Source organism: Rhinolophus hipposideros (genome assembly GCF_964194185.1).
Source record: "Rhinolophus hipposideros genome assembly, chromosome: 7".
NCBI lineage: Eukaryota > Metazoa > Chordata > Mammalia > Chiroptera > Rhinolophidae > Rhinolophus > Rhinolophus hipposideros.
In genome coordinates, this window is record NC_138053.1 from 41,677,570 (window position 1) to 41,702,341 (window position 24,772).

The following is a 24,772-nucleotide window of genomic DNA, read 5'->3' on the forward strand; positions in this document are numbered from 1 at the left end:
TGAGTAACTGCTAACACCCTTGGATGGAACAAGGAACAAGGCAGAGTTGATTATGTTTTTCTTTTCCTCTGGCTCATAGCTTTATTTGAGTCCTAAGAGAAACTTTTGTTTCATTTACCCCAGCTTCAGAGGTCTGTATTTCAACTGTTTCTGGGACTTGCTCCCTTGATAGACTGTCTATCTCTTCAAACTAAACACATTAAATTTCAGATAATTTTCTTTTCAAATAAACTATGCCTTTCTTCTAAAAAAAAAAAAAAACATTAAAATGACTAGAACTGAGCCTCTGAAATGTCTATATCCTCCCATCAATTTTATCTCATACATTCGTTTTCATCAAATCCTGTTTATTCTTCCCTCTAAGCTTTCTCTGAGATCTGTACATTTCTCACCATTAACACTATGAATAAATTAGTTTCAAAACTAACCATCACATGCTTTGAAGATTATAGCAGAGTGCCCTGCCCCTGCTTTCAGCTTCCAGAGCTCTTATCCACATACTGCCAATCCACTCGTGTTCCTACATGGCCAATTTTACACGCCAGTCCTTAGCTCAATAGCCTATACTGATCAACAATTTATTACTAGATGCTATTCAACCTCCTCAAAACGGAATCACACAATAGTCTGGTTTCACAATAATAGCTAAAAAACTTTTTTCTATCTTTCCAAAGGGAATCCTGCATTCCATCATATTAAGACATTTCCTCACAGATGTAGCCTGCACATTCTCTACTCCAAGCTTTTACTCCTCCTGGTCGTGGCCCTGAATTACCTTTTTTTTTCTCCTCATAGAAATGACGTTGATATTTCAAGATCCAAGTTAAGTGTCACTGCCTCTTGAAATCCTTCTTCAACATCTTCAGTTTTCAATGATCCTTCATTTAAAAAATATTTTTTATTATAAACATAATGTAAACTTAAAGTATATTTCAAATTCTCCTTTGGAGCTTCAGATATGTCTTATCACCCAGTTTCAGTCTCATACCTTTAACTGCATATAGAACCTTACCACCTTGATGGCCATAATCTCAAACAGCTCTTACAAGTTGGCATATCTCTTCCTGTCTTTTTTTAAATGAAGTTTTATGTGTTTATATTATATAATAATATAATATGTATTTTATATTATAATGTTAGGTGAAACTTTAAACAAAACCTTTAATGTTTGTGTATCATTCTAACATAAATTTGTCTCCAATTCCACTATATTTATATATCTTTAGATATTTTTTTTATTTCCTATTAGCAATGATACTGAAAAGAGCATTTTTAGATATAAATTTTTGTTCAATTTCAGATAACTTATTTAGGTTAATCTCCTAGAAATGGAATTATTGAGTTATTGGTATAAAAAATTTATAGTTAAAAATATTACTTTCAGGGGAGGTATTACTAATTTATAATCCCAAATCAAGATTGTGTAAGAGTGCCTGTATTTATCGTGATGAAGTAGTGGCTTAATTATTCTTTTTTTTTTAATGAGATTTTAAATGGTTATCAGTGGTATAACTTTAGGAAAGTTAATCTCCCTAGTCCCGAGGATCCTCTGTAAAACAAACATAATAATAATATCTACCTCACAAGTTTGCTTTGAGGATTTAATGTACATAAAGTGTTTTTGCATACTGCCCAACACAAAATGGTCAACAAGTGGTAGTTACTAGGATTATAATTACCTATGTATTACACGAATCGTACATTATATCATTTATGCTCTTTTTAATGTAGACTTCAGACATTTGCTAGCAAAAGAGAATTTCCGAAATGGTTTCTTTAACTTAATGCTAAGAACATTCATATATTAAAGTAATTTTAAGTATAGGTGTTCCAGCAATAAAATGGAGACCTCTTTAAATTATTACGGGTCTCATCACTGTATTGCCCAGGCTACATTTCGTCTTTCCCTGGAAGTCTCCAAACCTCTAGCACTGTGTCAGTTCCTCACCGCCCTTCTTGCAATAGTTCCACACAGAAAAATGCACAAGTCTTAAGATGCTTCCATTAAGCTTCAGTGGAGGATGGCAGGGAGGCACATCTAGGTTTTGTGGAGCCTAAAGTTCATACGCTTTCCAAAGAATTTTAAAGGAAAATATTAAGAATTATGAATTAAAAAATTTCCAGGGTCTCTGCCAGGTTCTTGCAGGGGGTGGGGGGAAGGAGCCCTGGAGTTACTTTAGCTTCGTGGAAAATCAATTACCACTCCTTTGCATGCCCCACCACACTTTGCAAAAGGTACTTGAATAAGAATTGGAGAATTATCACAGATGCTTCGATATTATATTAGGTTGGTGCAAAACTAATTGCAGTGTTTGCAATTATTTTTAACCATCTAATCCACAATTACTTTTGCACCAACCTAATACATAGATAAAAGTGTTAGCGTCATTCATAGTGACCCTCTCATAGCAGTGATTTAGAAATATAAATTGGCAGACAGCATGTTAAATGTAAAGGACAAAATCCACTCTTCATTTTTATTATCATGCCTATTATAACCCCTTGATGTAAAGACTACAGATAGAATATACCCAACTCTAACAAAACATACTTCATTCCTGCTAGCCTCACGAGTGATTCTCTTTTTATGTTCTTACTCTCTTAAATTATTCTAATGAAAATGGAGAAGTTGGTTATTAGTTTCATTGATAAAATTAAAACTGATCACAGATTTTAATCATGACTGAGGGTGTGTTAATGGTGAAAGAAGAGAGATTTGGTTGGCCTCTTTAATAAAGGACCACTTTTCAAACTCTTTTACAGATTTTTGACAATTGATAATTAAGAGTCTATGAGATCATCCCTAGCCAGTTTAAGCCCTGTCACTAGAAATTAATAAAAAAATGTGTTCTCATGTATTATGAAATCCAGAGAGATAAAGTACTGTTTTAAGCTTTGATTGTCCAAGGACGACAACAAAAAACACGAAGTGAATGGTACTTATTGGCATGTGCTAAACGTGATGGTTGTAAAGATCAAACTCCTTTAAACTGAGGATGGCCTGTTTCTGCGTCAGTCTGATTTCTAACCATGAATGCTGTTTACTGTGGAAACTAAGATTTTAGCAAGCTACCCTGCTACTGTCATCGTGGTTTTAATTATTGTCCTTTCATACTGTCCACTTCTTGTTTATTCCTTAACAGAAAGCAGACTGTAGGTTAGAGTGTGTTATCTGCATCTTTCACAGCAACTGAACCTGTTTTTCACCTGAACACCTTGTTGAGAACTATTTAGAAGCTTGGCTTCATACTTCCTTTACAATAAAGAACAAAATGCTCCCGGCACGATAATTCTACTTAGGAATGGATAGATTCTCACATACTTAAATTCTGAAAGGTACACGAGATGGTCTGCTCTAAATGACAGGTTGCCATGGTTACATTCTTCTGTGGCTCAGATGGGGATAGGGGCCAATTATCAAGTTTTGTTTGGCTGATTTTAAGTAGTTTGTTACCTGGATACTCAACAAATAAGAAAACTGCAGAAGAAAATAAAAGACTTGTTTTCTTCTTCCCTAGAAAGGAAACAGTCATCGTGGAAAAAAAAAAAAAAAGCCCTCAAATTCCAAACAACATGTAAATTATTTAGTTCAGATAAAGAGTTTCCAAACTATTGACTTTATTTAGAAACTAACATGAAGCCTGTGAACCAAGATAGCTTTCATGCTATGAATTGGACTTTTTGTTAACTCTCTTGATCCTATAATACCAGCTTTAAATAATTCTCTTCCTTTCCAAATTTGTCTGGTGCTTTTCAAATTTGTATGTGTGTGTATTTTAATAGTTCCTCCTTTTGTCAGTTTTGCTGCTTGGTCCTCCCCCTCCCTCCTGTGGTGGAAGCGGGATGGTTAATTAATGATATTCCAGAGGCAATTTCTGGAGTGACTATTGGAAAACCCTTCTTAATTAACAAAATGATAAATTCCCCACTGCAGCAGTGCTGTAGTGAAGTTCATCTCTGTCATTCAAAATCCATGATTCTAAAACATCCTCCAACATTTTTGTGAGGATGTTGGGCACTTAAAGTCTGGATCTTTTATCAAAGGTTCCACAGTAAGTTGGAGAAGGAGAAATGAAGAGTGAAAAGGAGAAAGAAGAACTGGACAGAATTAAAATGCTATTCTGTCATTGTAATAGTTCATATGGGCACTGTCAGGAGAGCATTTTAATTTTGTCAAGTGTGTCTGCTATTCATTTATTCCATATCCTGCTTGTTATCGAAGTTTCAGATTAAATGTAAAGATATGAATGTATTGCCATAATAAATTTATAAGTGGATATTTAAAGAGAAAAGATTTGAATGACACAAATGAACCTCGGTGTAGCAGTAAAGTGGATAGGATTTGCAGAAAGATGCCAGAGAAGTCAGAAATGACTGCTGGAATCTCCTTAATTAAAAAAAAAAAAAAAAAGAAAGAAAGAAAAAAAGAAAAGAAAAAAGAAAACCTTGAGCTGCATGAGCCATCACAGAAGGTATCTAATGTGAAATTAGGCTTACTTTATATTATTTATGCCACTTTAACAAATAAAAGCTTGAGAAAATCTGATTACACCATATTATTCAAATGTACTGCAAATACTTAGACAATGGAAAGCTAAGCTGTTAAATTTGGGCACAGAAGGTAAGATTCCACACAATGTTAAAGCAGCATGTCATGGATTTATTTGTAAGACATCTATAAAATACAGTTCACTTTTCGAAATTATATTTTGTCAAGTGAATAGTAATCCAAACGTGATAAACTGTAGAGAGAACACTTTCTAAGGATGCCTTATTTTACTCCCCCATAGGGGTTTGGTATTTGTTTAGATGTCACAGCACAACCACATAACTTGAGACACTCTTGTGGGGTTTGTATTACATTGGTATTCATAATAAGGGAGCAAGTGATGCCAGGTGGCACCCAGCCACCATTACATGATGTATTGTTAGGACTAGAGCACAGGGCTGGGAAGGAGTAATAGGGAGTTAGAATAAGGACACAGGGATAAATTGACATGATACTGAGCAGACCTGACTTTTGTAATGACAATCAAACAGCAGATAACCCTGGAGGCAATCTGAAAAAGAAGAATAAGGTGGTCATACTAGCAGATATGAAAGGAGATGAGTAAGCTTTTCTGAAATGTCTGAACTACTTTTGAAAAGCATGTCCTTCAATTGTGACCAACACTTCTTTTTTCTTCTCCTGCCTGCTGCCTCCTGGCTAATCTAAGGATTCACTTTTGCTTATCTGCTTGAACACAGAAGAACCCCAGTGAGGATAAAGTTATAAGGATTGTTAGGAGGAAGGAAAGAAAAATGCACGCAAACGTACCAATGGAAGTTTCACAATAGTAGCATGAGAAGGACCTTGTTTAGGCTGTTTTTCTGATTTTATCCGAATAAATATTGTTTTTAAAATAATATATGACTTGGGCTTAAATGGAGGGAGAAAATGAACATGTTCCTTAATTAGCCTCAGATCCAGTGTTTTGTTTTCAGTTGAGCATAGATAGTAAATCTTAGGAGCAGTTCAGTCCGTTGGCTTAATGCTTAAAAACTTACTTCCAGGACTAATAAACTCATGCTTTTAGTAATAGATCCATTCAGTAAGTTGGGGAGAGGGGAGGATGTTAGGCACTTTAACAATGTTGCCCTATCACACTTTCAAACAATTAAATTAGATTTTATTATAAAGTCAAGCTAATATTAAGCATCGTTGCTTTTTAAACAAGACATTGTTGGTTACATAACTGTTCATACAAAGTGTGAAAACTTATTTTAATATATGACATGAATCTTTGATAAATGATGTAGGAAACTGGATTTCTAAAATGTGGGTATGTAGCAGGGTCACAATTTATAAATCACAACTGAAATGTGCAGTCTGTCAGTAACTAATCTTTCTCATGATTCTTGTCCATCACTGAGTGGGGTGCAGGGAATAGTGGTGGGGAGAAATCTCAACGATCAATGTTCTCCCAGCCTCTTCATATTTAAGACAGTCTCTTTGAGAAAAATGCTAGTCCTTTGGATATCTTCCTTCACCCCCAGATAGCATCTGGGTAGATTGGTGACAGTGAGGACAGTGTGACTAGTCCTTCTGGCCTCTATGGTTGTCATGAAGGGAAACGCTTCTGAAGTCCATGGTCCCAGCTGTTTGCATACAAGCACACTAAAATGCCTTGATCTTGGTGCCAGGCCTCTACTGTTTCACCAGTCTCCTCAGAACCCCCATACCACCTTGCTGATGCGCGCATAAGCCCCTCCACACAGACCATGCAAACTAGGAGAACTGTCTCAAGCTTATGTCTCAGCCACCTCCCTGTAGCAATGCTACTTCCTTCCTCCACGTCTCTTCTTCCCCAGGACTACTCCTAGAATCTCCAACTTCTCTCAGGCTTTGGAGAAAGAGGCGCCTTTCTATATGTTCCCAAATTTCCTCATAGATATTTAGAGTTACTATAGGCCCCTCCTTGTTTTGGCCCTTTGCTCTCCCTCTAGTTCTCATCTTGATTCTTACTCCACTAGTTCCGCCATGGGTGGGCTGTCTACTTTCTCTTCATATATGGAAAGAATTTACTGTAAGTCATGGTATTAGTTGAGGTTCTCCAGAGGAAAAGAACCAACAGTAAGTCAGTCTCTCTCTCTCTCTCCCTATTCTATATCTATATCTATATCTATATCTATATCTATATCTATATCTATATCTAATCGATATCGATATCTATATCATCAATCTATCTATATCATCTATATCTATATCTGTATCTATTCTATGTGTCTATATATTCTATATATCTATAGATATACATCTACATCTACATCTATTTATCTCTAGGAAAGAGATTTATTCTAAATAATGGGCAAACATGAGTATGGAGGCTGAGAAGTCGCAGCACATACCAGCTGCAAGCTAGAGACCCAGGGAAGCTGGTGATGTAGTTCCAGTCCTAGTCCAAAGGCCTGAGAACCAGGGCAATTGATGGTATAACTTCTAGTCCAAGTCCGAAGGTCTGAGAGCTGGAGAGCTGATGCTGTAAGGGCCCAGTTTGAGGGCAGGAGAAGACCAATGTCCCAACTCAGTAGTCAGGTTGAGAGAACAAATTCTCTAAGTCTTTGCCTTTTTGTTCTGTTCAGGCCCTCAATAGGTTGAGTGATACTCACCCACATTGGGGAGGGCAATCTGCTTTACTAGGTTTAGCAGATTCAAATGCTAATTTCATCCAGAAATACCCTCTCAGACACATTTAGAATTAATGTTTAACCAAATAACTGGGCACTCCGTGATCCAGTCAAGTTGACACATGAAATTAATAATCATGGTCATGTACTCATTTTCAGTTTTATCCCCTTTTTCAATTTTGTCTAACTCAAAATGCAACCCCCCAATCCTTACAATCCCATCAAGCCCATGAGAACTCATCCCTCAATATCTCTCTGACCTTATCTCCTACTAGTTTTCCTCTTGCTCATTCTGCTACAGGCATGTAGACTTCCTTATTGTTCCTTAAAAATATGAAGGGGCTTCATCTCAGGACCTTTCACTAATTATTCTCTGTGTGGGAAAATTCACAGGTAAGAGATATCAGCATTGTTTGCTCCCTCATTTTTAATTAGGTCTCTGCTCAAATATCATGTTGTTACAGACACCTTTCTTCCACGTTAGGTAAAATGGGAACCCTCACCACAACATGTTAAACTCGTTCTTTCATTTATTTTTCTCTGTTATTTCTTCACAGTACCACCTATTTGGATATTATGTTTTGCTTGTATATATATTTCTATTATCAGTCATTTCCTATGAGAATGTAAACTATATGAGTAGAGATTTTTTTATTATTGAATGCTATATCTTCAGTAATACCCTGTTTCCCCGAAAATAAGACGTAACCGGACAATCAGCTCTAATGTGTCTTTTGGAGCAAAAATTCATATAAGACTAGGTATTATATTATATTGTATTGTATTGTATTGTATTATATTATATTATACCTGGTCTTATATTATAGTAAAATAAGACCAGATATTATATTAATCTTTGCTCCAAAAGATGCATTAGAGCTGATTGTCTGGCTAGGTCTTATTTTCGGGGAAACATGGTAGCGTTCTACTGGCGCACACACATACGAATTCAACATACATACATATATTTGTCAAATGAGTGGAAAATAATGGATGATATGAAGGAAGATAAATTGGTTTACTAAAGGGAAATATGCATGGAGAATATTTCCAAAAATATCATTTCTAACACAGAGGTTATTTGCATTTCATATGCTGTTAGCTTTTTTTATTTTTGAATTCTGAAAGTCTTTTTTTCAAAAGAATTAATTTAGGACTACTTTGAAATTTAGTTAATGTACCAATCAATGCAGTGGGAAAAATACCAGCAAATTCCATTGTGTGTATAGACATAACTCTTAGTTAGTTCATTAATTATTTTTTCTTTATAGTCAGTTATTTAAAAAATAAAAGTTCTAAAGAAAAATGTGTATGAAAAAAACTAGGCCCATTTCACAAGTGTTTTATTGTTCAATTTATCCTAATTAATGGATAGTAATTATATTTTAGGCAATGTCCTAAGCTCCAGCAATGCAAAATTAATAGTCATGTATTCTATGAAGAATGACATAAAAATAGTGGTTTATTTTTATTGAGTTTTGTATTTTACAAGACACTTTTATGTATATTTTTCATTTGTTTCTCACTGCTGTTTCGGAGGTAATACCCACACTTTTGAGATGTTTTACAGGTTAAGAGACTTGCCCAAGGCTTCGTAGCTAGTAAATAATGGAAGCAGAACTCAAATTTAGATTTTTATATGTCAAACTTCGGAGACTTGCCATCTTTCTTATGATGTATATATCTGGGCAACTTCAGGGTTTAAAATATGGTTTATTTAGATACATTATCTAATTTAATACTAAAAATGTCTCTGTGGGCATATTTTGCAGACAAGGAAAGTGCACTTTATATAACTTTGACTGACATGGTCAAAGTTATATAACTCATCTGTGGCAGTCAGTTCTTGAATTCATGATTTTTGAGCCAAAAATCAATGCCTTTTAGATTTTCCACTTGACAAAGGAGAAAAGTTCGGAAGTATAGTTAATGTCAGATTAGGAACAGATCATTAGTAAGTTAAAAGGAGAAAACATGGAATTTTAGAAAAAAAATTGAGAAATTTACTCAATAGAAGAAAACCCAAATAGTTAATTAAGTAGAAAGACATACATACCTCTACAGTTGATAAACCTCAAAGTGTATATTTATATCCTATAGACTATTGTTTATTTAAGATTTCAGGAAAGTAAATGTTTCTTTGAAATTTAAAAAGCATTGTCATTTTTTAAAAATAGTTTTTAAGAAGTTTTTCCTATGTTTCTTACTCTCAAGAAAGAATGTTCCTATCACATTCACATGAGTAGCCTGGCATGTGAGAAGGTGTATTGAATTGGGGTTGATATTATACTGTATATCAATCTATATCTGTGTGATGTTATATTGCATTGGAGTTTATATAACAGTATTGTGACTAATTCACTAAGGGTGTTAACATGGATCTGCCTTGGAGAAATGGATTTGCTAACAGGCCATGAAAAAGGTTAATAATTGAGCCTGCAAGTATAAGGAGCAGGGCGTTGATTAAGGAAAGTTATCAAAGATAATGTACGTGACCCTGAAGTTTCCTGTGAGAACTTTCACTGGTGATATTCTAACATCACAATATACTTTAAAATGTGTACTATACCTTTCATCATTTATTTCAGTAGGTGACACAAAAACCTGTAAAACCACTGAATTCTCCCCACCATAGTTTAGCTCCCAATACTCTGGTCCAGCACAACTTTCTGACTTTCTGCTTAAACTGGAGCTAAAAAACTGGTCACATAACTTCCTCATTACGTATTGTGATTGCTTCCTACCTGTATTTCTCATTCTCATAGTCTTTGAAAGCTGCCTGGTAAACAAGAACAGTGTTTGAACTTTTGCCTGCCATTTTTTCTGAAGACTGCAATTCTACCTAGTCACAGTAGAGGCAACCCTTTTCCTACAATGTGCTTCTATCCACCTTGCCACAGTTGATTGGTCCAAAGTTAGATGTCTTACCCAAGCTAGGCAATCAGAGTGTTTAACTGAGAATATGGACTTATACATATATATATATATATATATATATATATATATATATATATATATATATATATATACACACACACACACACACACATATGTTCTATGTAATTTTTCTATATAATCTTTATTTCAAATGACTTGGGAGCAGAGAGAGTTTGACTGGACAGAGACCTTGGCAGGAATAAACATATAAGTAAAAAAGAGATGTGGCAATGAAAGATTAGGAGAGAAGACTTCCCAAATTACATATGACCCTTTAGTCCTTGGCTTCTTGGTCAGCATGTTTCTTCCTGAAGCACAGCTGCGTCCCTGTTTTTGAGTTCCTTTATTCTTATATAAGTTTCGCTTTCTTTTCATGAAGCTAGCTTAAAAGGGTTTCTGTTAGGACTATAAGAGGAATCACATGTTCCAATCTATTCTTTTCCTGTTACTTTGTCTTGAATACAAAGCTGTGACCCTGAGTCAGAATTTTCTTCCAATGTCTACTAAACCTCAAATCAAAGAATCAAATTCAATATGCTTTATCAAATGTGAAATTACTTACACTATTTGTGAAGTTATTTATTTCATAAAATGAAAGCTTGCTCATTTTCACTGAAAATTAATGTCCATGTAAAATATTTTGATGTGTTTTATACCCAAGGATTTTTTAGATTAAAAACTACACAATTGTTAAATAACTTGAAATATTACATATTTATCTATATCTATAATATATATGCATATGTGTTCTTTCTCATATTTTCTTCTCATAGGCTAGAATTTCAACCAATTTTGTGTGAATTTTAATGTTCATAGCAAAAACTGAAGCTTTTTCCACTTAAGGAGTTACACTCTTACCTTTTAAATTTTCCCAGTAGAGTTTCACAGAATAAAAGTGATTCTTTTACAGAGGAAAAAAAAAAAAAAAAACTCTTCTTTCATTTTTGTCTGTACTATAAATGTCTAGTTAGTTCCCATGGACATGTAAACTCCAGTTTCAAATACCTGTGTGCACGTGTTTGTATATGTGTATGAGACAAACCATACTATAAGTAAAACCCCCAGTCACGCAGGTTAATATTCTATTTCTGACAATGAGTTCAAATGAATTTGACAAGAAGACCCTTTTGTCTTCTATGGAACAATCTCAGGGGGCTAAGGATGTTCAAGCAGGATAAGGGAAAGCTCTCCAGAAAACATATGTTTTATTTGCATTATTTGAATGAGTTTTCTGAACTTTTGATTGTGCGAAAATTTACGTATGATTTCCTTCACTAAGTAGAACAAAGGCTAATCCAAGGGGATGCCTGGCATAGGTCTTCAAACCGACGCAAGCCAAGCCATGGACACACTCAGATCCCAGACTTCTCCCATGAAGATGGTGTCCCAGACCTGAAACTCACTGTAATTGTCAGCAATCCTTAAAAGCCTCAGGGATTCCAGGGCCATAGAATCCTGTTCTGATTCCCCACCAAAACTCGAACAGCTAAAGAGTCTTCCCAGATAAAGCTCTATCTGTTATTTCTTTGCTTTCTTTTAGGGATAGGTAGCACAGCTAAATTTAGGTGTCAAAGAGCAATTTGTGTTATCAAGTAAAAACACCGTGCGTGTTGATACAGATAAGGGTACCACTTAGTGTCTTGCTTTTATATTATTAATTTTTTTTAGCTATCAACATTTACTTTGTTTTTTCAATTTATTTTTTCTTTTTATTAGTTTCAGGTGCACAAGACAAGGTAATCCTTAGACGTTCATCATTTATATCCCTCACACTGTGGACCCCCCTCCCCCCGTCCCCACATCCACTATCCCTCCGACATCGCACCAAGCCATCACATTTTTATATTATTTATATTCATTAAAACTCATAGGCATTAAGTTTGTAAAAACTACCAAGCAAGAAAACATGCCGAGACTAATGTTCTCAAAACCTTCATTTTATATTTGGGAGAACAGATATTTTTACTGCCTTGAAAATTTTAAAGACGGAGCAAATCACTGCTATAGAAATTCCTTTTGTTTAAGTCATATTTTATAGAAATATAAATCTATACATTTTCTAGAGAGAACAGGTCATGTAATCTGAATAACCTTTCTAAAATAGAGATATTTATCAATTTCCCCAATTAATGTCAGTGAACATTGACTTTCCTACCTCTAATATCAGGGAATTTAGCAAGTTAGAAAGCAGTCTATTCTATGGATGGCTAACTTTAAAAGAGATTTTCCTCCTTAGAGTGAATTATTCTTATTTTCTGCGTAATCAAGTATATGTTACTTTCACTTGACTATTATCACAAATTGTTACAACACCATTGATGAATCTAATCACCCCAGGTGTTTGAAACCATGTAGGCACTGTGTTTTCAAGCCGAGAAATTAAGAAAAAGGAGCTTATTGCTTTTTGCTAAGAACGTTGTAAGTTGATACTTTGAGCACCAGAAGAGCGAGTAATGATTAATAAAGATTTACTAGAAAATAATGAGAAGACCTTGTCTTTCTCAAAGGTAAACATCCCAAGAAGCAATGTGGCAAATGGTGTTGAAACCATGAGCTTATTGGGTCAGTGCCTCTCCATACAGATGGAAACAAACAAACAAAATAAGACTAACTGTGCTCCAGGGCAAAGGAGGAACAGGAGGCAAACTTCGAACTGGATAAACTTTGAGGCTAGTACAGACTCTCCCTTCACCAATTCTGCTCCCTCAGATGAAAGACAAGTACGAAAAAATGAACAAAACTCTTTATGCTCTAATATCCATCAAGTTTAATTCTTCTATGTCTTTTATTATTCTGCAGAACATCTCACTCCCTCTTTGTGTCCAACTGTATCCCACACAAATGTCTACAACACACAGCACCTACAACAGGATTGCATCCACTGGTCAACAGGTTTAGCAGTGTCATCCAGGTAGTGAGATCTCCTTGATGGTAGACACATGTCTTATTGAACTCCAGATAGATGGTAGCCTAGTTTCTGACACTGAGGAGATACTCAATTTATATTTATCTGATGAAGGAAGGAGAGAAGAGAGAGTGTTTTCTTACCGAAAGACACTTTTTCCTCTTTCTGAGCAGCAACTTGCCCCCAGAAGTAATTTACGTTGGTTGGTTTGAACTGTGCAGTATTTCCTGTCCTTCTGGTATTGAAATCTTATATCTAAAAGCCCAACACATAAGGGTATGATATGTGTATCAAATTCAGGAAGTAGATGGATTCTAGAAGTAAGGAGATAGGCTTAATTATGGCTTGTTTAATGACTCTGCTTTATTGTTCACAGTGGCAAAAAAGTGAAAGGATGATACAACACATAGTATATAACCATTACCACTGAAGCAATTTGAATTGCTTTCTGTGAGTATACTGTCACTGATCTAATTTTTACTAAATGTTAAGCAGTTTTCTGTGCTAAAAATATATTGAGCTGAAACAATAGATTAAGAAAGATGTTGTTCTAAATCCCATTTTGTAATTTTCATTTCATGGGTCTGAATTCCTTGAAGTATCAGACTTTAAAAATTGACTCACAGAGATCTTAAGTTATGGCTCTGAATCCCTTTGGAGGAGGTGCTTATGAATATTAACTGTACCTTACGATGCACTGTGTTGGTACAAGACTCCTTTGAGCACAGAATTAGTGAGAGGTGAATGATGAATCATGGGCTCAAGTGTGTAGTGTTTAAGTATTCGAAAGAACAGACTCTGTATGGTATTGTAAAATGTCTTGTAGCTTCACTTCTGATTTTGAAATGTTACAGTGCTTGCTTATTGTCACAGCGTGATCGTCAGCACAGTTGGATAGTGCTTTTTTAAAGTAATGCAAATGCATGAATGTCAGAAATACCTTCAAATATCAGGGCCTGCATCTTTAAGGAGTACGTTTGGCATTAAACAGCCTTTTCCAGCTAATGAATTTCTCAAGTTACAAGAATAATGGCCTTTTTAATCTTAGCAAGAGTAATTAAACAGACATTTGTTATTAATGATGTTGTTAATGGCAGAAGATATTGAATTCTCACTTTAGATATTATATTGCTTGTGAGTGATTATTTTGAATATCAGACATATGAGTGTACGATAGTTTTAAAAGTACAACATCTCCTTAAGAGCATTGTAAAGTACTGGTTATTTAAAATAGAGAAAACTGCTTTAACTTTTACTAATACTGAGGAAACTAACTATTTCCAAACTGAGGCAGAACTAATTTATAGGGATAAAGAAAAAATGTTTTAGTTCTACTCATAGTTGAAATGGTGTTATTCTTCTGTTGAGATAGATATGAGTCAGCCAATAGCTTGAGAATTACCTATTCAAAGTCTCCTTCAAAATAGAAAGGCATGTGATATTCAAAATAGAAGGATACTCTATGTTCATTACTCTTTCCTAACAAGTTCCTCAACTCTATTCAGAAATCCACTCTATCTCCAGCTTCAGAGAGGCATCTTCATTCATTCATTCATTCAACAAATATTTACTGAGTGCCAGTATGTCTAGGCACTATTCTGTGCACTAGGAATATAACTGTGAAACTAGAATAAAACAAACAAACAAAAAATCATAAATAAAAAAAGCAATATACAAAAAGACAAATCCCTGCCTACTATGATTAGGGCTAATGAATTAATCAAGTTAGAGCCAATCAGGCCACGGCACCCCCAGTGATTCTCATGGCCCAGTGCCAATGTGGGTATGTGGCTAAATGGCTCCGATCAGACCAGAGAGCAGGGATTATATCTCTGATTGTGGGAAAGAAAAACATTTTTTTTTCTTTTCTTTCTCCCACTAGACATAAACAAAGGAACAGCCAGAACCAATTGCCAGGGGCAGCCATTTGAGACTGTGAGGGAATCCAGGATTAGGACAAATCAGAACCTAAGGATAACCATAGGGATTTCAACTGTCTGCTCTAAAAGTATCTGAACAGAGATCTTTTTTTAAATTAAAATTAAATACTTTGTGGCATAAATGAATGGCAATGTTATTTATTATAAGTATATGAGTGATGGCTTCATCTTAATGCCATTTAGAACAAATAAAAGATGCTTTGGGAATGAAGGTAAAGGGCATATTTACAGCAGTCATACTGAGGGAGCTGCAAGGAGGAGCTAGTAGTACTGATAGGAGCCAGGAGATAGGGTTTTGAGAGTGCTTGATCAAGGGGGCCAGGACATAAGCATTGTATTTTCCCATGAGATTTACCACCCTGCCAAGGATCCCAGGGAAAGAGGAAAACCCATTGCTAGAGTGTCTCTTTGAAGCCTGGAGACAGTGATGTCCTGCACGGAGTAAGGTAAAATGCCTGGATTGCTGTGGCAGACATGCAGGAAGGGATTAAAAGGTTCAGGAAATTGGGCATGCTGGAATGCATATATTATGTGAGGTTAAATGACCCACCAGTTTATATAGTGGCAAGGACCCAGGAGACACCTTATTCACCAAGACCATCAGAAACTCACTGATGAGAGGAGAATCAGCATCTCTGAGAAGGTTAGTAGTGACTCTTCTCTGCAGACCAGGGCTGATGACAGGAGTGGCAGTCACTGAGCTAGGATCTTCATGAGAACGGTAGGGCTCATGAGAATGATAGGACTCTGAAGCAACATAGTTGAGGTGGCAGTGCTTAACCACTAAAAGCCAGTGGATGGTGGGTCACAATTTTTTAAGAATTGGCAAGGTCAGAGGGACAGCCAAGGAGGCTGTCCACAGGGAAGTGTGATGGTTAATAGAAAATGGCATTCCTAGGTCAAAATATACAGACATCGTGTGAGGTATTTTATATATCTCACATATACACACACACATGAAAAGGGGTCAGACTATTAATTTCGCAAAATCTCCATTGAGCATTTACACGTGTGTATAATTTTTATATATATTTATATTTTATATTATATATGTATGTATATATATATATGTTTATATTATATAATCTATGTATGTGTGTGTGTGTATATATACATACATAAAGACGATCTGAAATTTTTGTTCCAGGTATATGTTAACTCTCCCACTCTGCCATAATATAGCCAGAAGATATATGTGGACCATCCAGATATCTCATAGAGTATCACATTGATTGATGATCTCATGCTGGTGAGGAAGAATGAAAAAGAGGTGATTAACATGCTGGAGAACTTAGACACATGTACTCTAGAAGGTAGAAGATAAACCCATTGAAGATTCAGAGACCTCATATTTCTATGGGTTTTTTTTAGAGGTCCAGTGGTCAAGGGGATGCTGGGATATTTCATCTAAAAATAAGAGACAAATTGGTACTACCACAAAGAAGGCATAACACTAGGTAAGCCTCTTTGTGTTCTGAAGGCAATACATTCCATACATAGAAATATTGTTCTAGCTTATATGCTAAATGATATAAAAGACTGTTAGCTTGTGTGGGGCCTGGAAAAGGAAAGGTCTTTGCAGGAGATTCAGGTTATAATGCAAGCAAATGTCCACTTAGGATACACTATCTAGCAGGCCCTATGGTGCCGGTGGTGTCAGTGGTGGGAAAAGATGCTGTGTGCAACTTATGGTAAGCCCAATGGGAGAATATTGAAGGGCCTATAGTTTTAGAGCAAGGCCATGCCATCTGCGGTGGAGAAATATCTCCTGACATGTTACTGGGTCCTGGTAGGCACCCATTTCAGTTGGGTTCTGTTGGATGATCCAAGGCATTTAAGTTGGGTGGAACCAGCAGTTATCCATCATAACAAATGATAAGTTTCCATTGATCCTGAGCAGACTAGAAAGCACAAGAAAGCTATGTGAGCAGGGATCTTAGAATCTTTACCTTCTATGTCAATCATGGTGGTTGCACAAACACTCTTCCTTGGCTCATGTCTATGGCTATAAGCAGTCTTTTACGACTGCTGAAAGAGGAGAAAAAAGCTGAATCTTGGTTTATGGATGGGCCAAATAATTAATAGAATCCTCACCAAATAATCAAATACATTGGTGTATTATTTGTGTCAAACTAAGAATGGATGTGGTTGCATTACCAGTTATACTCAGACAGTGATAAGAGGCAATTTTTCTAATGTCAGAGTTTCTAGTAGTGCACATCGTTACCTACTTTGTGTTGAAGAAGTGTTGAGGTGAGAATATAGTCAGTGTCATGAGTCATTGAAATGGCCTGAATGACTTTTTAAGGCCCTGAAAGATTGGAGACAGGAATGCCTGAGGTAGAAGTTGTGGATGGATACTTGATGGATATCCATCAAGTGAAAAGACCTTTGTATGACTTATGAATACTTAACCAGAAAGCATTATTGTGGAAGAATCATGGAGTTACAAACTAGATGAGAATGGCTTGCTTGGTAGACATTAGTCTACCTCTGTCATCAGCCACCATAAAACTAGTATAATGGGCACATGACTCAAAAGGACCTGGTAGCAGAGATGAAGGCTTCATATGTGCCCAACAGATTAATTTTCACTTGCCAAGGGTACTCTAGCTATCACCATGGATGAATTTCTAATATATCTCTATTCCTTTAAGAGTATAACCAACCACTGGAAAGTTGACTACAGTGCATCTCTTCCATTCTGGAAGGCCTATTGGTTGGTTCTCACAGAAATAGATGACCATTCTGAATATGTTTTTATTTATTACCCTCCAAGTCACCCCCACCTAGGGAATTTCAGAGTGCCTTATCCCCCGGTATGAAACTCCATAGCACATAGAATTCCACCAGTGAACCCACCTCACAGTTAAAGAGGTGCAGGAGTAAGACCATGACCATGGAATCTGTGTGATGCATAAAATACTACAACATCTAGAAGCTCCCAGATGGAGAGAGTGTTAGAATGGCCTGGTGAAGGCAGAGTTGAATCACCTGCTCAGGGGCACTATGCTGGAAGTGTGTGGTGCTATGCACTTGGTGGATCAGTCTTCTATATGGCATTATGTCTGACAGAGAAATTCAGGGGTCTGGGAATTTCGTCTCTATCAAGGTTAAGAAGCAGACGCCATATTTACCATCACTCACGATGATTTGCTGGGTTCTTTGTACTTTCTCTTCTTGCAACTCTGAGCTCTCACAGGTAGAGATGGTCCCTAAAGAGAACGGACTCTTCCCAGGGACACACACAAGCATGGCAAGGGAAAAGCCACCCATATTGGCCACTTTTCTCTTCCCATTTTTCTGAGGGATTAGACATAAATGCGAAACAGCCTGGCGAATCATTGTCTTAACAACAATTATATCTTCTCTTGTGACATCCTAAAAGTCTCTTCTATGTATTAATTTTTTTGCATAGGAATTATGTGGCCATCGTTAGCTGTAAGGGATACTGACATTTATCTTCCTTTTCTGTTCCATGTTATGTTTTTGGATTGTTTATGTGGCCCCAGAAAAGTGCAAATCAGGAAGCTATGGATTTCACAACTCTGCTTGTGTATAGAAGTGGCTCAATGCTTTGAACAGAAGGCTTGTGGTTTACATTTTTACAGCTGAAAGAACAGTGCTGGACACATAAAAGGTACAGCAGATGTGCAGCATATATCTGCTGTGTTGACTAATGAGACTAAACTAGATAAGGTGGTGTTGCCGAGAAGACATTGCCTTCAACATTTCAATAAATGACTCTGAGCCATTGTTTAGTCATTCTTGTTACAAATATGAATTAAATTATGGAGTGATTTGGAATTCTCAATCAGATTTCTTTCAAACCAAAGATTCAATGGGAAATTATTTTTCAGTGGAAAGAAAGCACTTTAGTCAAGCTTGGGGGCAGATCCCATAGTGACATGTAGTAGTATATGCTTCTTTTGGCTTTTAAATCTTTATTTCTCCTGAGAAAAAAATAACTTGAGTGGAGCTTTAAAAAAATGACCAAGCTCTAGAGAATAGTTTATAAATAGACAGCTGAATTATGTGCCTCTTTGAATCCATGAGTTCAAGCTCTCCTGCCTCTGTGGTTTCCAGTTGACACCTTCCAAGTAGCACTAGTCTGTATTGCATTTTCTCACCAGGAAACTCAGCCATCTTAGTTTCGGGGTCATTTGAACCACATGGTTAACTTGATTCTTTTTTCATTTTCCAAAATAATATCACAAATAGTTTTTTCTTTTTAAGAAGAGGAAAAAGAAATCTGGCGTCAGTTGTTAATTTCCTCTGTTCTATCAAGATTAGACTAGTAGTTCTGAATAATTCCGGCTCATTTTCTCAAGGGACTAGGCCTGAAATAATCCAATGTTTATTTTTATACAAATTCTCACAGTACTACAACATTTCAGTAACTTCCTGGGATGTTTCTAGTTTTTCACAGGCCAAGAGGCCATTCTCAGAGGTAGCTCCTTCATGTAAACCTAAAAATGGCACTTTCCCACATTATAGTTTATCAGGAAGTTTAAAGTTCAATAGTCCTCCCCTCTTTTCTTTCTCGTCACAGAGAAAGGAAAAAATAAGGGGCAGGTCCAGCATTTTAGCTCATTCCAGCATGGTCATTTCATTTCAGTATTTTGGAACCTGGGAAAGAGGCAGGGAGATTGTAGTATATCTTGGCCGAGATGTGGCTGGACTGGGAAACAGGACTCGCTCTCATTCCCTGTGTCACTCTCTGTGTGACCCTGACCTCTTCCCAGCATTCCTGACCCCACCTCTCAGTTGGGGAAAATGATGCTCATCATGTAACCCTCACAGCATTCTCACAAAGTCATGAGATACTGTGCTGAAAAAATGGGAATCATGTTTGAAAGGCGGGCCCTATATCCTGCACAATTGGGTCTCAATCTGCCTTTCTGGATTTGCCCTCCACTCCTCCTCAAGAACCCTCGCTTTCAGTCATGGTGGTGGACTTGCGCTGTCTCTCTACACAATGCACAGTTCTCTGTACCTTTCCTCAATGTCTGCTGCTGCTGCTGCTGCTGCAGCTGCTTCTCTGCCTTTTTAAGCTAGTTCAAACCCAAGTCTTCAGTTCAGGCTCACTCTTTTCCTTCCTCTGAAATCATATGGTTCTTTTCATTTGATATTTCACTTGCATACAAATTTCTTGTTGCTGTATCTATAGAATGTGTTACAACATTTTTTTGGTATCCTTTATCTCTTCTAATACAGGGCATGTGCTAGAAGCATTCAAATATCTGTTTGATTGACCAATCTTTGCCTCAGCTCCTTAGCACTTCAAGTTGGGTTTTAATGACATCATGACCCTTCCTAGACACACACATTGTTGAAGATACACACCAAAATGTGTTTATGGTATGGTATTCATGCATACAAAGTGGAAGGTAGAAAAATCTGTTTGAAATATTTAGCCTAGAGTGTTAAATTCCATCCTAGAAGGCAAAAATCATTTAGCTGTGTCAGGTCCAGTGCTATATTTAAGTTTATTGTTTCATAAGTCTGGTCTATTTCAGTGTATTGTTCTCTGTACAAGGTCTCCCTGTAACCATGCATTATGATAGACTGTTGCCAGCATTCTCAAAGTTTCAGAGATGGATTCTTGATTACTTGCTTCCTGCCCCAGGGATTCTTGCTGTTAGGATTGTCATTAAACAAAGCAGCCTCCCTGGCATTGTATTCTGACAAACAATTTGCACCTTTGTAAACTGATTAACGGAATGAGTTTGTTTTGATAATTGATCCTTGACTTGTATTTTAAAGGACAGCAAAATTTTAGAGGACTTCTATATTTGTTACAAATGCTCTTCCTGGAATTTTAAAAATAATTTAGAAACTCCAGAAAAAAAAAAAAAGAACATCAAGAAACAAATTAACTCTGGAGGCCATTATTTTAATTATTATGGATGTGAATTAACACAGTGTCCAGCCCAGCTCCAGACTTTGTCTTCTTAAACTCATCCCCTTGCTCACAACCTAAAGTGAATGATGGAATCTTTGGCACAGAGGCAATGTCCCATATAAAGTACAGCACACAGAGCAAATTTTATGATCTGAAGTATTATTACTATGAACCAGTCTGTATGAAGACCAACATAGGAATCTTTGTTGATTTACTGGTCTAAAAAATGCTCCATATTGACAACTGTTCTTCATTTCATGCTCCAAGTCAATAACTCTGTCAGTCATGCAGCCTTTGGCAAATAAGAGGGAAAGTCTTTCCCAATAAATCTATTTTAATCATGGGATAATTTGACAGCCATTCCCCTGTTTTCTAGTATTTAATTACATTTTGTTTGTTAGGTCTTGTTTCATTTTCTTTTAAGAGTTTAGGGAAAATTCATACAAATATCAACAGATGTCAAAAGAGTTCGAAATAAAAAAGAGAAGCTAAAGTAAGACAGAGAATTGGATAGTAACTGATACACTTAGCTCAGGTAGAGAATTTGGATCTCTGGTCATTTTGGTGGTCTAATGAAATCCAGTGTTTGTTATTGGTAAAGCTACTTATATAATATTCTTTATAATATATAATACAAGAAATACAAATATATATTATAATATATAATTATATATAATAATGACATATATTACAATAATATACATCATATATATATTAGTTTGGGAGGGACATTTTTTAAACGTCATTGAGAGTTAACAATTTGGTCCTAACCCTTATTTTCAAAAACAGACTGCTCTTTCCACTTTAAAGTGATTCAAGGATTGGAATCCTATTCAACAGTGTGTGGGGGATGCGGAGGTGGGACATGACTAAACATAGTTGCCAGTGGACTTAAATGACAAACACTGTACCATACAAATATTTTATTGTCAGTATTTCTTGGGTAACAAAAAAAGGAAAAGAGTAGATTTTTCATTCTGTACAGTGTAATATTTTCATAAAGGCTGGAAAATACATGATTCTGACATCTTGAACTCTAAAATTTCCCCTAGGAAATGGCCAGAGATGGATTTTGAAAGAAACAAATTCCCATTTAAACACTTTATAAGCATTTTTCTCATTATTCAGGTAGTAGCACTTTGGGCATCGCTGGAGAAAGCATAGTGAAATAGTATATGTTTTTAACTGGTTAATGAAAAATTGAGATAAACAGAAGAGTTTCTTAAATATAGATTTTTCTCCTTACATAATTTGTCTCATTAAAATGCTTTTAATATTCTGTATTCTGATTTTCCTTGAAGGAAATATTGTTCTACAAAATTCCAATGAGACATGCTAAAAATAATGTCTGTGACAGAAATGTTAATTTCCTATCTAAATAATTAAATTTGAAACTATTGCATTTTATATTTCAAAAAAAGGTCATTAGATCCTTTCCCTTAAGGGAAAACTAAGGCCCAGAGAGCACTGAAAAACTTGCCAAAAGTCACAGAGCTAACGATCGATAGTCAGGGCTGGTTTGAACCCAAGTTACTTATCTCTACTCTAGTTCTCTTTCCATTATGCTGAGCCATCTTGAAAGTCTGCCTTCTTTCCTTCCATTGCAACAGGGAAATCTTGTTGAAGTCTGCATAAAGGACACACAGCACAGTAACTTGATAGAAAATTAGCTGCCATATGGGCGTCCAGTAGGCTAGATTTATGTTGTGTTGTGGGACAATTCTGATTTTCATTTAGTAGATTTTTATTCTATGTGAGTTACAATATTGTGTATGGGCTGGAAAATACACAATTAGAATGTTTTGTTGTTCTAGAGAATTCCAAAACATGACTGGTTTTATGTAAATTATTAAATAAAGTTTTCTTTTGAACTTTGAGTTTCTCCACTTAGTGTCATTCCTCTCAGCATCTCTATAGTCTTTCATCTGAGCTCTACTACCCTATTATTTCCATTTGATAATGTTACTTTAAATCCTAGATAATAGCAATCATTTTTAATTGATTGTGAATTTGTATGAATACGCTACCTCTCCTCAGAGTATTTGTATTTTGACATTTTCATTGTAGCATAAAAGGCCATGTTTCCAATTATAAAAATGAATCCAGGCACTAATTATGAGGTTAAAAATAAAGTTTTATTTATAGGTGGAATTTATTCTGTTCCCTTGAAATCATGCAACCTATGTAGTTGTTTACTTTAGTTTCCATTCACCTTAAGACTTCTTTTATGGCATTTGTTTCCTAAAATGATAACCAATGGCTCTCTAGCTTGTATCAGAATTTGTAAAAATAATCATTAGCATGATTTTTCATTAGATTCAGTTACATTCATGAATATTAATCCCCGTGTAGGTACTGCGCTTAACACTATAAGGACATTGAATTCTCCTGAGGAAATATGGAATATTCCACAGTTGCATTTTGGGGTAAAATTGCTTGAACACCAAATTTTCTAATTTTCAGTTTTTGTAGCCCCAAACAAGGATTCTAGGTTCTTTTTTACCAATTCCATGCAACCATTCCCAACTGTTCGTATTCAATTTAAAACCGTATTTATTGGACGGCATAGTGCAGTGGTTCTCAAACTTTTGGGACTCAGGAGCCTTTTATAGTCTTAAAAATTATTGAGGACCAAAAAGACCTTTTGTTTTTGTGAATAATATATATCGGCATATACCATACTAGAAATTAAAACTCAGAAAATTTAAAACTGTCTATTAATTCATTTAAAAAATAACACCATTGCTTTATATAAATATAGAGTATATTATATAAATATAAAGTAACAATATATTTTTTATAAAAAATACTTACATTTTCTAAAACACACACATATTTGATGAGAATGATATTGTTTTACCTGTTTGTAAATATCTTTAATGTGTGGTTTAAGAAAATCATAACTGCTTCTGCATTCAATCTATTGTTATATGTTGTTTTGGTTAAATAATATAAAGAAAATCTAGTCTCATGTATATATAGTTAGAAAAGGGGGGTATTTTAATAGTATTTTTAAATAATTACACCAGAACTACTACATCAAAACTCAAGTGATAATTTTTTAAAGATTATTTGCAATGTATAATCTGAAACCATGCCAAGTGCTTTTATACTTATTACATTAAAATCCACTGGACTATCTTATAATTGAAATGTATCTTTTACCCATGCATGATTTTGTAACATCGTTATTGATGGTTTGGAAAATATTGATTTATAAGTTATGCATATCTACCAAATGTTGACAGATTTGTTATACAGTGTCAATAAAGCATTTTCATTAATGTTACCAGCAATTCATCAGAAAAGTCTGCATCTCTTGGGAAGCTGTCACGATGAGATTTACAAATTTTCCAAAATTCTAAGTTTTACTTGAAAGATTAAGTTTTACCTGCGGCAAAAAAAATACTGTCCAGATAGTTTTCCTGAAGTGACAGAGTAATTTTTGTCATTTCCAAGACAATGTCTGCAAATTAGCAAATCTGAGTAAACAGTTTATTTTTTTCAAGTAAAAAAATGTGTTCCATGAAAACAAGTGGCTATTCCAGTGGAATGTGAACATAGTGCTTTGTCTGGATATAACTATTATCCTTCAATATGCAGAAAGGCTTACGATGTGCTTTCCATTTTGTCACACAGAATATTTGTGTACTCAAGACTTGAAATTTAATAGAACTGGCTTTTAAAATTTTCTTTTTCTTTTATAGTGAATGTGGCAATGATGAATACAATGATTGCTAGTACAATTTGGTACCGGCCTTGATTCACTCAAAGATGCCAGCAGTTTTATCCACCATTTCTTTTTTATCAGTAGTACAAATGTTAATAGAATTGACCACCACCACCCCCCAAAAAAATCTTAAGATTATTAGGAAACTAGTTTAAGCTTATGAACCCTGACTGACATGGGGATCCCCT

At 35.6% G+C, this 24,772-nt stretch overlaps 1 protein-coding gene across 4 annotated transcripts in view; it reads left to right on the top strand.

The window, feature by feature from the left end:
* Positions 1-24,772, top strand: part of CETN3 (centrin 3) — a 608,779-nt gene that overhangs the window by 301,701 nt on the left and 282,306 nt on the right. The window lies entirely within an intron of this gene.